Source organism: Rutidosis leptorrhynchoides, chromosome 10 (genome assembly GCF_046630445.1).
Source record: "Rutidosis leptorrhynchoides isolate AG116_Rl617_1_P2 chromosome 10, CSIRO_AGI_Rlap_v1, whole genome shotgun sequence".
In the NCBI taxonomy this organism is placed as follows: domain Eukaryota; kingdom Viridiplantae; phylum Streptophyta; class Magnoliopsida; order Asterales; family Asteraceae; genus Rutidosis; species Rutidosis leptorrhynchoides.
The window spans coordinates 315,428,747-315,439,678 of record NC_092342.1 but is presented as its reverse complement, the minus strand read 5'-3'; positions in this window follow the sequence as shown (position 1 = coordinate 315,439,678).

Sequence of the window (10,932 nt, the reverse complement as noted above, 5' to 3'; positions counted from 1 at the left end):
TCCAGATCGTTGGCACTTCTCACAGATAACATTGCAATACCCAGTGTGGTGCTTGTAGCACCTATTGCATTGTGGTAAGGTTCCTTTGTAGTTCGGATTGGTGCGGTTGTTGTTGTTGGGGTTGGTGTTGTTGTTGTGTATGTTGTTGTTTTGCCTGAACCCTTCATGTCGTTTTGCCGGGTTTTGATCATAGTTCCTACCCCTGTTGTTGTTGTGGTTGTTGTCCCATTTCCTCTTTTCACCACTAACAGTTTCGAACTTAGCCTTCTCCGGCTCGTCAAGGATGATTTGATTCAAGAGAGTATGCGCCATGCGCATTGCTTCGGGAACACTTGGTGGCTTGGATGAGGTAACATTACCCTTGATGGACTTAGGAAGTCCCGAGAAGTATTTCTCCAAACGCTTAAATTCGGGGGTGACCATGGTTGGACACATAAGAGCCAATTCCAAAAACCTACGGTTGTAGCTGTTAAGGTCGTTCCCTACGGTTTTCAATTGCATAAATTCGATTTCCATCTTTTGAATCTCGGTTCTCGGACAGTATTCCTCGATCATAGCACATTTAAATTCTTCCCAAGGCGTAGCATACGCCTCATCAATTCCTTTCGCTTGGGCCATGGTATTCCACCATGTGAGCGCGCCATCAGACAGCGTGCAAGATGCAAATTTCGTTTTGTTAGCCTCAGAACAATTGCTAACCCTGAATACCGATTCCAACTTTTCGAACCATCTGGTGAGACCGACGGGTCCCTCAGTGCCACTGAAGTAGTGTGGCTTGCAGTTTTGGAATTCCTTGTAAGTACACCCATCTCGGACGACAGGTGGATTGACAGGCGGTGGTGGTGGAACTTGGGGTTGTCTTTCAGCTAGTGCAGCAGCGACTCGCTCGTTAATCATTTCCTCAATTTGTGCCGCGGTGGGGATAGATCTCCCGTTGGCCATGATGTTCTATACAAACATTTTGACTCAAGTCAAAATCCATTATGCAAATAATAATAGTACATTATATAACAACCAACATGAAAACAGCACAACACATGTTGATTAAATAACGCAAGCAGATATAGGTACCACAAAACCATGAGATGATAACGTAAATAGAACACTTGCGCAAGAAGTAAGCAACACAAATTCCATTCATTACTGATAATAAGTTCATACATTACAATAAGTTCGTACATTACATAAGTGAAATATGAAATTACAAAAGAGATTACAATACAGAATCTAGTACAAAGTCCTACGGCGATGGTGGGTACAAGATGTCCAAAACATGAGCCAACTGCTCCTCGAGCTCAGTAACTCGAGTCTGGAGAATCTCAATCTCCCGCCTCATTTCCTCATTAGAGGAAGATGGTGGGGCAGGTGGTGCTGGCGGTGCAGGTGGAGCCGGTGGTGCTGAAGTGGATGGTCCGGCTCTGGGTGGAGACGGTAATATCAGTGGGTCGGCGGGGTACGGCACCAGCCGTTTACGAGCAGTGATCCTACGACACCGACCATAAGCGTCAGTGACAGTACGACCAGGAATTATGCCAGCGAAGCGATACCGCTTCTTCGGCGGGGTAGAAGGTGCCTGAATCGGTCGGTCAGCGGGATCCTCCTCATCACTGGTGTTGTCAGATGAGGTGTCGTCTGAAGAAGCATCGGTGGAAGAACCGTCGTCTGAATCATGCGGTGGTGGCGCGGGTGGCTCAACATATCCGAAAGCGGCCAACATCTGTCGGTGTCGGCCTGGCGTAATCACGGCTAAGCGGCCGTCGGCAGTGCGTCGGCAAGGTGTGCGCCAGTGATTACGGAAGGGACCTTCCCCGAACTCCGCGGGGATCTCCATACCACCAATGCGAGCCAGTTGCCTCGGGGGTCTGGAAGAAGACGCCGGGATAGGCACACTAGAGCTAGCTCCAGAACTAGAGGCGCCGGGGTCGCCAGTGGGTGTCGGGGCCGGAATGTCGGCAGCAGCAGCAGCAGCAACAGGTGCAGCAGTGGGTGGAACAACGGGGCCTGAGCCGCTCGGGATGTCAGTAGGTGGAACGTCCGACATCTGAACAAGTAAAAATAAATTTTCCATGTCAGTATGTCATAAAGCAAGCAAATAATAGGCCAACAGTTTAAATCATGTATAACAATAAGTAGCATGGCAATATCAGTAATCGTACGAAACTAGCATGCAATCGAAAGCAAGTAATAGCATGCAGTAGTGATATCACGTAGTAGCATACGGCATATAGCAGTAACAGTAAGCAGCAGCATGCAGTAAGTTCAGCGGAAACAAGTAAACTAACAAGTTGTAGATTAGCCCTATTAGTGAATCCTACTCGGGTCGGTCTTAGACTCACTAATGCATCCTAATTCCCTACAACCAATGCTCTGATACCAAATGTGACGCCCCGTACTAAATCATCATGTACGGACCATCAACAACAGGATCATTACAAGGTTAAGTACTATATGCGTTTTCAAAACAGAGTTTACATTTATAAATAAAAGTGACGTCATAACATACGTCAATTGTTTTACAAATCAAAAGTATGCTTCGCTAAGTAGAAGCATTAAATAAGTGTACGTGACCATAATGGTCGTTACATAACATAAGTTCATAAGTAAAAAGTTTGAATGCAACATAAGTAGTCATGCGATAACAACTCTAGGCAGCGGGTTCTACAGCACGACTAGTAAGATAGCGGAAGCGACTTCAAGCACCTGAGAAAATACATGCTTAAAAAGGTCAACACAAAGGTTGGTGAGCTATAGTTTAAGTATAACAGTAATGTAAGTAGGCCACGAGATTTCAGTGCTACAACGAGCGTTTCAAAAGTATGTAAAAGTATATGCTTAACCGTGGGCACCCGGTAACTAACTTAACGTTTAATGTACCCCCTTAAAGTGCACTTGGCAAGTGCGTATAACCTCGAAGTATTAAACACTCGTTAAATGCTAGCGCTACTAGCCCGAGTGGGGATGTCAAACCCTATGGATCCATATCTAAGATTCGCGTTCACGGTTCAAAAACCAATGATTAAACGTTACCGAGCTAAAGGGAATGTTTCTGCCGTTATATAACCCACACATATATAAAGTTTAAGTACTCGTGCCTAGTATGTAAAACATAAATCCGCATGTATTCTCAGTTCCCAAAATAAGTTAAAGTAAAAAGGGAATGCTATAACTCACAATGATTAGTAGTAATGGTAAGGTAGTAGTCAGAAAGTGGTGTGCAAGTAACGGTCCAAACGTCCTCAACCTAAGTCAAATAGCACTAAGTCAATAAGTCGTCTCAAAAGGTTTACAAGTACGTAATTAAGGTCATAAGGGTCATCATCAATCATCATTAAACAAAAGGTAACAAGTAAGACTCGTTTATGAAAGTCGTTTAAAACAAAGGCTGACTTCGGTCAGTCACCACGGCCTCTACCCTTACTGAATTAAGGTGAGACCAGTGGTCATGGCTCCGTCTATGAGTCCCTCAAGTGTGGTAAAATTTACAGAAGCAAACTCGTCTTGGTTTGACCGTGGCGACGGTCTAAGTGCGAGTAGGTCGGAAATTTCTGCACAACGTTAAAGGACATGGTAACGATCGGAGGGCCATAAATCCTAAACCGTAACTCGGATTAAGACGAGTCCTATATGAAAAGTTATCTACTCGAAAAGTTCTATCTAAAAATCAAGGTTAGAACAGCCCAGGTCTACTGGTCTGTTCCAGAAGCATCAGGTCAGTAGGTTTTGGACAGAACAGTGGGTTTTGGAGAGTTCCGGTTGTCTCGGTGCTTGATGTTCATCACGGTTCTCATCCTTGATGCGTATAGCTTCAAGTGTACAACTCGTTGATGTGTTAACATCATTTTGACCAAGGTTTGTCCATCATAACTCAAGTGCAAGTGTTGTAAGTGTTTGATGAACCAAGGTTACATGTAAGTTTATGAACAAGTTCATGAACACTAAGAAAGATCACAACCAAGTGTTGGATCCATGATACTTGCACCAAAGTGTAAGCTCTTGTTGGTTTCATGTCCTTGTTCAAATGTGTAGTAAACAACTAACAATAAGAAATAAAGAAAATGAATGATAAGCCTAAACCAACCATGAAGGTGGTATTCTAGTAACATACAACAAACAAGAACACAAGTAACAATTATAAAGATTATAAACTTTAAATCTTTTGAAACAAAATATGTAGAACATAACTAGATAGATTATGTTCTTGAATGTTCTTGATAAATACAAGATATAAGTGAAGAATCAAACTAAAGAGTTGGTTCTTGAAACATGTAAAGAAAGACAAGTAAGTAAGTAAGTAAACAACATGTAACAAGAATCAAACAACAAACAAAGATTGATGATGATGAATGCTTATGAAATCAGTTTTTTTACCAACAAAGAAAAGAAGAAAAGAAGTTGTTTCAAACACTTACAAGTATGAGAGAAAAAGAGAAGAAAGTTTGAGGGAATTTGCAAGTAAAGTGTGTGTGTTTTTTGAGAGAGCATACAAGTGAGAGTAATGAAGGAAAAATGAAATCAAAACACCACTAAATGGTCTTCATGGATTCGGCATTCAGCAGAAAAGGGAGGGGGAGAGGTTAAGTTTAATGGTTATTAGCATGTAAAGTTCATAAAGGTGGATATAAGAGTTGATTTCATGGGGATTATGTGTCAACTAGATTCCAAGTCTTCCTAAACTAACTAGTTGCATGTTAAATGGTACTTACAAGTTGCAAGAGTGGGCTAAAGGTTCATTAATAAATGTAGGGTGGGCTTATAAGCCCAAGTTCAAGAGTCCATTTACTAATCAAAGCCCAAGTTCAAATAAATCACAAGTTAAACCAATTAAAGCCCAAGTAACTAACTAATAGCCTTAGTTAATTAAAATGATTAATAAATTTAATCATGAATGTAAATAATATCTAAAAATATTATTCGTGAAAGTTCCGGGTGTCACAAAGACGTTTCGGGCCCTTAAAAGTCAAGTACGGGCAATCAAAGCAACATGTAAATGTAATAACATACATTCGTTTAATCAAGCGTATTAATAATAATAATTATTAATAAATAACGTTGGAAAAACCAGGGTCGTTACAGTCACAGTACCTACCCGTTAAAGAAATTTCGTCCCGAAATTTGATCGTGGTCATCATAGTTAACATTAAAAATGTTTTCATGACGAATTTTAGCTGATAAATATAATTTTATTACTGTTAAGTAATATGGATAAGATAATTCGATTACTCGAAGAGTACGAGTGAAGCTATCACTAAATAGTGAAATGAGAAAGACATGTTTCATCATAACTTTTGACTAGTCATGGTTGAATTTCAAAATTCAAGGGATTTAAAGAAAATCTTCGAAATCTTAAAAGATTTGATTCTACGAGTAAGGAAATTAAGATCTCTATAATTAAATACGGTGATCTGCCTCGATTACTCTGTCTGATATTTCCATTATAAATTAAACTCTTCCGTTCCATTATTCTCACCATTCCTATACTTCTTTCTTAGTTCATACATCTAAAAGATTGTGAAAATGCTTAATCCAGTTCTGATCCTTGATATTTTCCTAACTATCATTTCTATCATCCTTCTTTTCAATCTTCCACCCGAAAAATCTGTTTACTTCTACTATTACCTTGGGTGATACTATTCTTAATTATACCGTGTCTTTGTATTGCTATTCGTATTAATATCCATGGTTTGTAACCTCCGTGTTGTTATTGGGATTTATATTTTCTCTTATATTTCGAAGTTCAGTGCTTTTGTTTCTTCTTCCCGACTTTAAGTCAAGCGAGTAACGGTCCAAAATTCGTAAGTTTAAAGTTTCGAATAATCATAATATACTTTGCAAAAAGGAAAGGTAATAGCACGATTTGATTTGTCGATTTTTCCATAATCACGGAAAAGACCGAATCATCAAGATAAATATTTTCTTGATGTTTTCAGAGGTTAAGTAGAATGAAAGAGTTATGTAACATGGCACATGATGGCGTTATAATCTGTGAATTATCATGTTCCATTAGAAACTCAGCATGAATTACTGTAATATAATCACGTTGATCAAGTGTCATTATATTATACTAACTCATGCATCAATTTCTTTACATTTCTCTAGAGTTCATTCATAAATTAAACTTAGATTTTACAGAAGTTTCCAATATAATGGAACACAGGAAGCACGAAGAGGTATATAATTTCGGACGAGAATATTTATGGAAATATCCTCAAAAATTTCGAAGATATTATGATGATATTTTGGAATTTTTTAAGTTCGAAGGTTGATGAAGAAAAAATTTTCCGCAAGATTTTAACATGACTTCGGAGCAAGATATTCGTTGAAGGTTTCATCGGATCCAGAATTAACTGGTTTCTTTGAATATATGGTATGATACTTGTATTTGGCCTTCATCTCCTTCATGGTTAGCTCAATCTGTTTTTCAGTACCAAATTTTCTATCAAGCGTTCCCAACATTCCATTCTTTATCATCAAACTTTTAGCCGTTTAGACCATCTACGATTTTGCTGCTTCCTCTGCATTTAATGCTACCATATCTTAATCATCAGTTATCAATCCGAGGTGGTTTCAAAAGTATTGTGTTTTAGATGATTAAACGCTGATAGTAATATGGTGGAATATAAAAGGTTCACAGGTAACAAAAAAAGAGCACATATATATCAAGGTTATAATAAGGTTGTTTCGGACGAAAAGTCGAAGTTGACTTGCTGGAGCTGTGACAAAATTTGCTACTTTGAAAGGGATTACCTAATTATTTTGGGTAATAATAGCACTAAAGGAATTAGCACAGCTGCGTGTTAAATGTTTATTCAGTTTCTGAGTGTTTTCAGGTGCATAACTATTTGCATCATCTTTTCTTCCGTAGATGAAATGCGGTTGGCTCATCCTCTTGATTGAGGTGTTTTCAAGAATCAAGAAAGGTTTGAACGCAGATTGTAATCGTCAAGATACAAACGAGGTTTAAGATGAAATAAAGTGGCAAACTTGGAGAAATGTTTAGTTTCATATGTTATAATCAATATTTTAATTCATATTAATTGTCCAATGTTATTAGTCCATAGTCGGTAGTCCACAGTTAACAGTCCAATAATTCATATATAGTTTAATATATAATATTTGAATTAATTAATACGTATCGTGACCCGTGTATATGTCTCAGACTCGATCACAACTCAAAGTATATATATTATTATAGAATCAACCTCAACCCTGTATAGCTAACTCGAACATTACTGCATATAGAGTTTCTATGGTTATTTCAAATAATATATATAGATGCATCGATATGATATGTTAAAACCTTGTATACGTGTCCCGATATTTAAATGCGTAAAATAAATAATAGAAATTAAATGATGATAAATAAAATTGTGAGAATTAAAACTGCGATAAATAAAATGTAATCAGCTAGTTAGGAACAATTAGCTAGGAACAGTTAGCGTGGATTCTTAACAAAAAATTTCTCGTAGTTAATTTGTTTGTTTCTAACAAATTTTATTTTGTCCAGTGTTTTCTTCGTTATGCCACTTGTTGGATTCTGATAAGTTAAAATCCAATATGAAATTGAGTGAAAATGGTTATTCTACGGTAAACGGATACGTATATATGTGGATGTAAGTAGGATAGTAAATGAATGTTGAATCAGATTCAAAGAATGTATAGTGTAACTTATTAATGTGAAATTTAAATATTCCTCGGGTATTACCTACCCGTTAAAATATTTTCATCATTAACAGTTTGTACGAAAGAATTTTCAATTACAATCTTTATGAAAATATATATACATATATATTTCCTTCAGATGTAATTATGGATTTAATGAGTCAATATGATATTAAACTCATTTGATTTTCGGTTTGAGCTAGAATAAATAATCTCTAAAACTTTTAGAAACCACATATTCTTCGCAGAATATTTCTTCAATGAAGTTATGAATTAATACTTCATTGTTCATTGTTGTTGGTACTCCTTGGTATCTATGGTGCGTATGACGTTGATGTTCGTGTGACAGATTGTGAAGTTGAGGTTGGCGATGCGGTTGTTTTTGGTGGTGGTAATGGTACTGTTGGCGTTGATGATGGTGGTACTGGTTATGCTGCTGGCGCTGCTGCTGGTGTTTGTAACCTTTGCACCATATTCTCCAAAGCCACTACCTGAGCGCGAAGCTCGTTGACTTCTTCTATTACGCCGGGGTGATTGTTGGTTCGGACGAGCGGATAAATATGATCTAGAATTTGGTATAGTATATAATCATGATGAGATACTCTGGAAATGAGATAGAAAATGGTGTTTCAGACAGGTTCGTCGGTAAGTGCTTCAGGTTCTTCGCCAAGAGGGCAATGTGGTGGATGGAAGGGATCACCTTCTTCTTGTCTCCAATGGTTGAGGAAGCTACGAACCCATCCCCAATTCATCCAGAATAGATGATGGCTGATTGGTTGATCCATTCCGGTCACACTGTGTAACGACCCTGGATTTTCCAACGTTTATTTATTAATAATGTTTATTATTAATACGTGTGATTTAACGAATGTATGTTATTACATTTACATGTTGCCATGATTGCCCGTACTTGACTTTAATTGCCCGAAACGTCTTTGTAACACCCGAAACTTACACGAATAATATTTTCAAGTATTATTTACATTCATGATTAAGTTTTATGAATCATTTTAATTAACTATGGTTATTAGTTAATTACTTGGGCTTTTATTGGATTAACTTGTTAATTACATACATACTTGGGCTTTTAATTGTACATGGGCTTAGAAGCCCACCCCACCTACTTTAATGGACTTAATTAGCCCAACCTACTTCCTTAGTGGACTAGTTAGCCCACTAACACTTGTAAGTAGTATTTAGAACATAACTAGTTAGTTAACTTTGTTTAGAATCTAGTTATTACACCTTCCCCATGAAACCACCCCATTTAACCAACTTTTCAAGCTTTATCATGCAAGTGACCATTGAACTTTTCTCTCCCCCTTGTCCTTGCAAAAACCATCGGCTGATAATGCTAAAAACGAACATATATTTCATAGCATTATTCCTCAAGAAAGACAAGCTTTTAGTTGCAATTGTTCTATTTACAAGTGATATTCGTTTAAATAATAAAAGGTGAAGACAAAAGACAGATTCGACGAATTGAAGACGCAAACGACCAAAAAGCTCAAAAGTACAAAAGACAATCAAAAAGGTTCCAATTATTGATAAGAAACATCTCGAAATTACAAGAGTACAAGATTCAAAACGCAAAGTACAAAATATAAAATTGTACGCAAGGACGTTCGAAAATCCGGAACCGGGACCAGAGTCAACTCTTAACGCTTGACGCAACGGACTAAAAATTACAAGTTAACTATGTATATAAATATAATATAATATATAATTAATTATATTAATTATATATATATTATATTTATATATAAAAAACCGTCGTCAGAGAAAACTCCAAGGACTGAGCTGTAAATACATTCTCCGCGACTCGCGGAGTTTGAAGAGGCTTTTGCCGCGAGTCGCGGAGCCCCAAATTTCAACTCTGGCTATAAAGCAAACCGAATTCTGATCATTTTTCATATTCTATTTCTCTCTTCTCTATCTATACGATATATATATATATATAATTTATATTTTAATTTTAATTTTAATTATAATTCTAATAATAAGGGTATGTTAGCGAATGTTGTAAGGGTGTAAGTCGAAATTCTGTCCGTGTAACGCTACGCTATTTTTAATCATTGTAAGTTATGTTCAACCTTTTTACATTAATGTCTCGTAGCTAAGTTATTATTATGCTTATTTAAAACGAAGTAATCATGATGTTGGGCTAATTACTAAAATTGGGTAATTGGGCTTTGTACCATAATTGGGGTTTGGATAAAAGAACGACACTTGTGGAAATTAGACTATGGGCTATTAATGGGCTTTATATTTGTTTAACTAAATGAAAGTTTGTTAATGTTAATATAAAGATTTACAATTGGGCGTCCCTATAAATTACCATATACACTCGATCGGACACGATGGGCGGGGTATTTATATGTACGAATAATCGTTCATTTAACCGGACACGGGAATGGATTAATAGCCACTAGAATAATTAAAACAGGGGTGAAATTACATTCAAGGGTAATTGGTGTAATTGTTAACAAAGTAGTAAAACCTTGGTTTACACGCAGTCGATAACCTGGTGTATTCATTAAACAAAGTATTAAAACCTTGTTACAATTCGAATCCCCAATTAGTTGGAATATTTAACTTCGGGTATAATAATAATTTGACGAGGACACTCGCACTTTATATTTATGACTGATGGACTGTTATGGACAAAAACCAGACGGACATATTAAATAATCCAGGACAAAGGACAATTAACCCATGGGCATAAAACTAAAATCAACACGTCAAACATCATGATTACGGAAGTTTAAATAAGCATAATTCTTTTATTTCATATTTAATTTCCTTTATTTTATATTTAATTGCACTTCTAATTATCGCACTTTTATTTATTGTTATTTAATCGCACTTTTAATTATCGTACTTTTTAATTATCGCAAGTTTATTTTATCGCACTTTTATTATTCGCAATTTCATTATCGTTATTTACTTTACGCTTTAATTTAAGTCTTGTATTTATTTTATATTTTACATTAGGTTTTAACTGCGACTAAAGTCTTAAAATCGACAAACCGGTCATTAAACGGTAAAAACCCCCCTTTATAATAATAATATTACTTATATATATGTTTGTATTTTTATAAAAGTAAACTAATATAGCGTTGAGCTTTGTTTAAAGATTTCCCTGTGGAACGAACCGGACTTACTAAAAACTACACTACTTTACGATTAGGTACACTGCCTATAAGTGTTGTAGCAAGGTTTAAGTATATCCATTCTATAAATAAATAAATATCTTGTGTAAAATTGTATCGT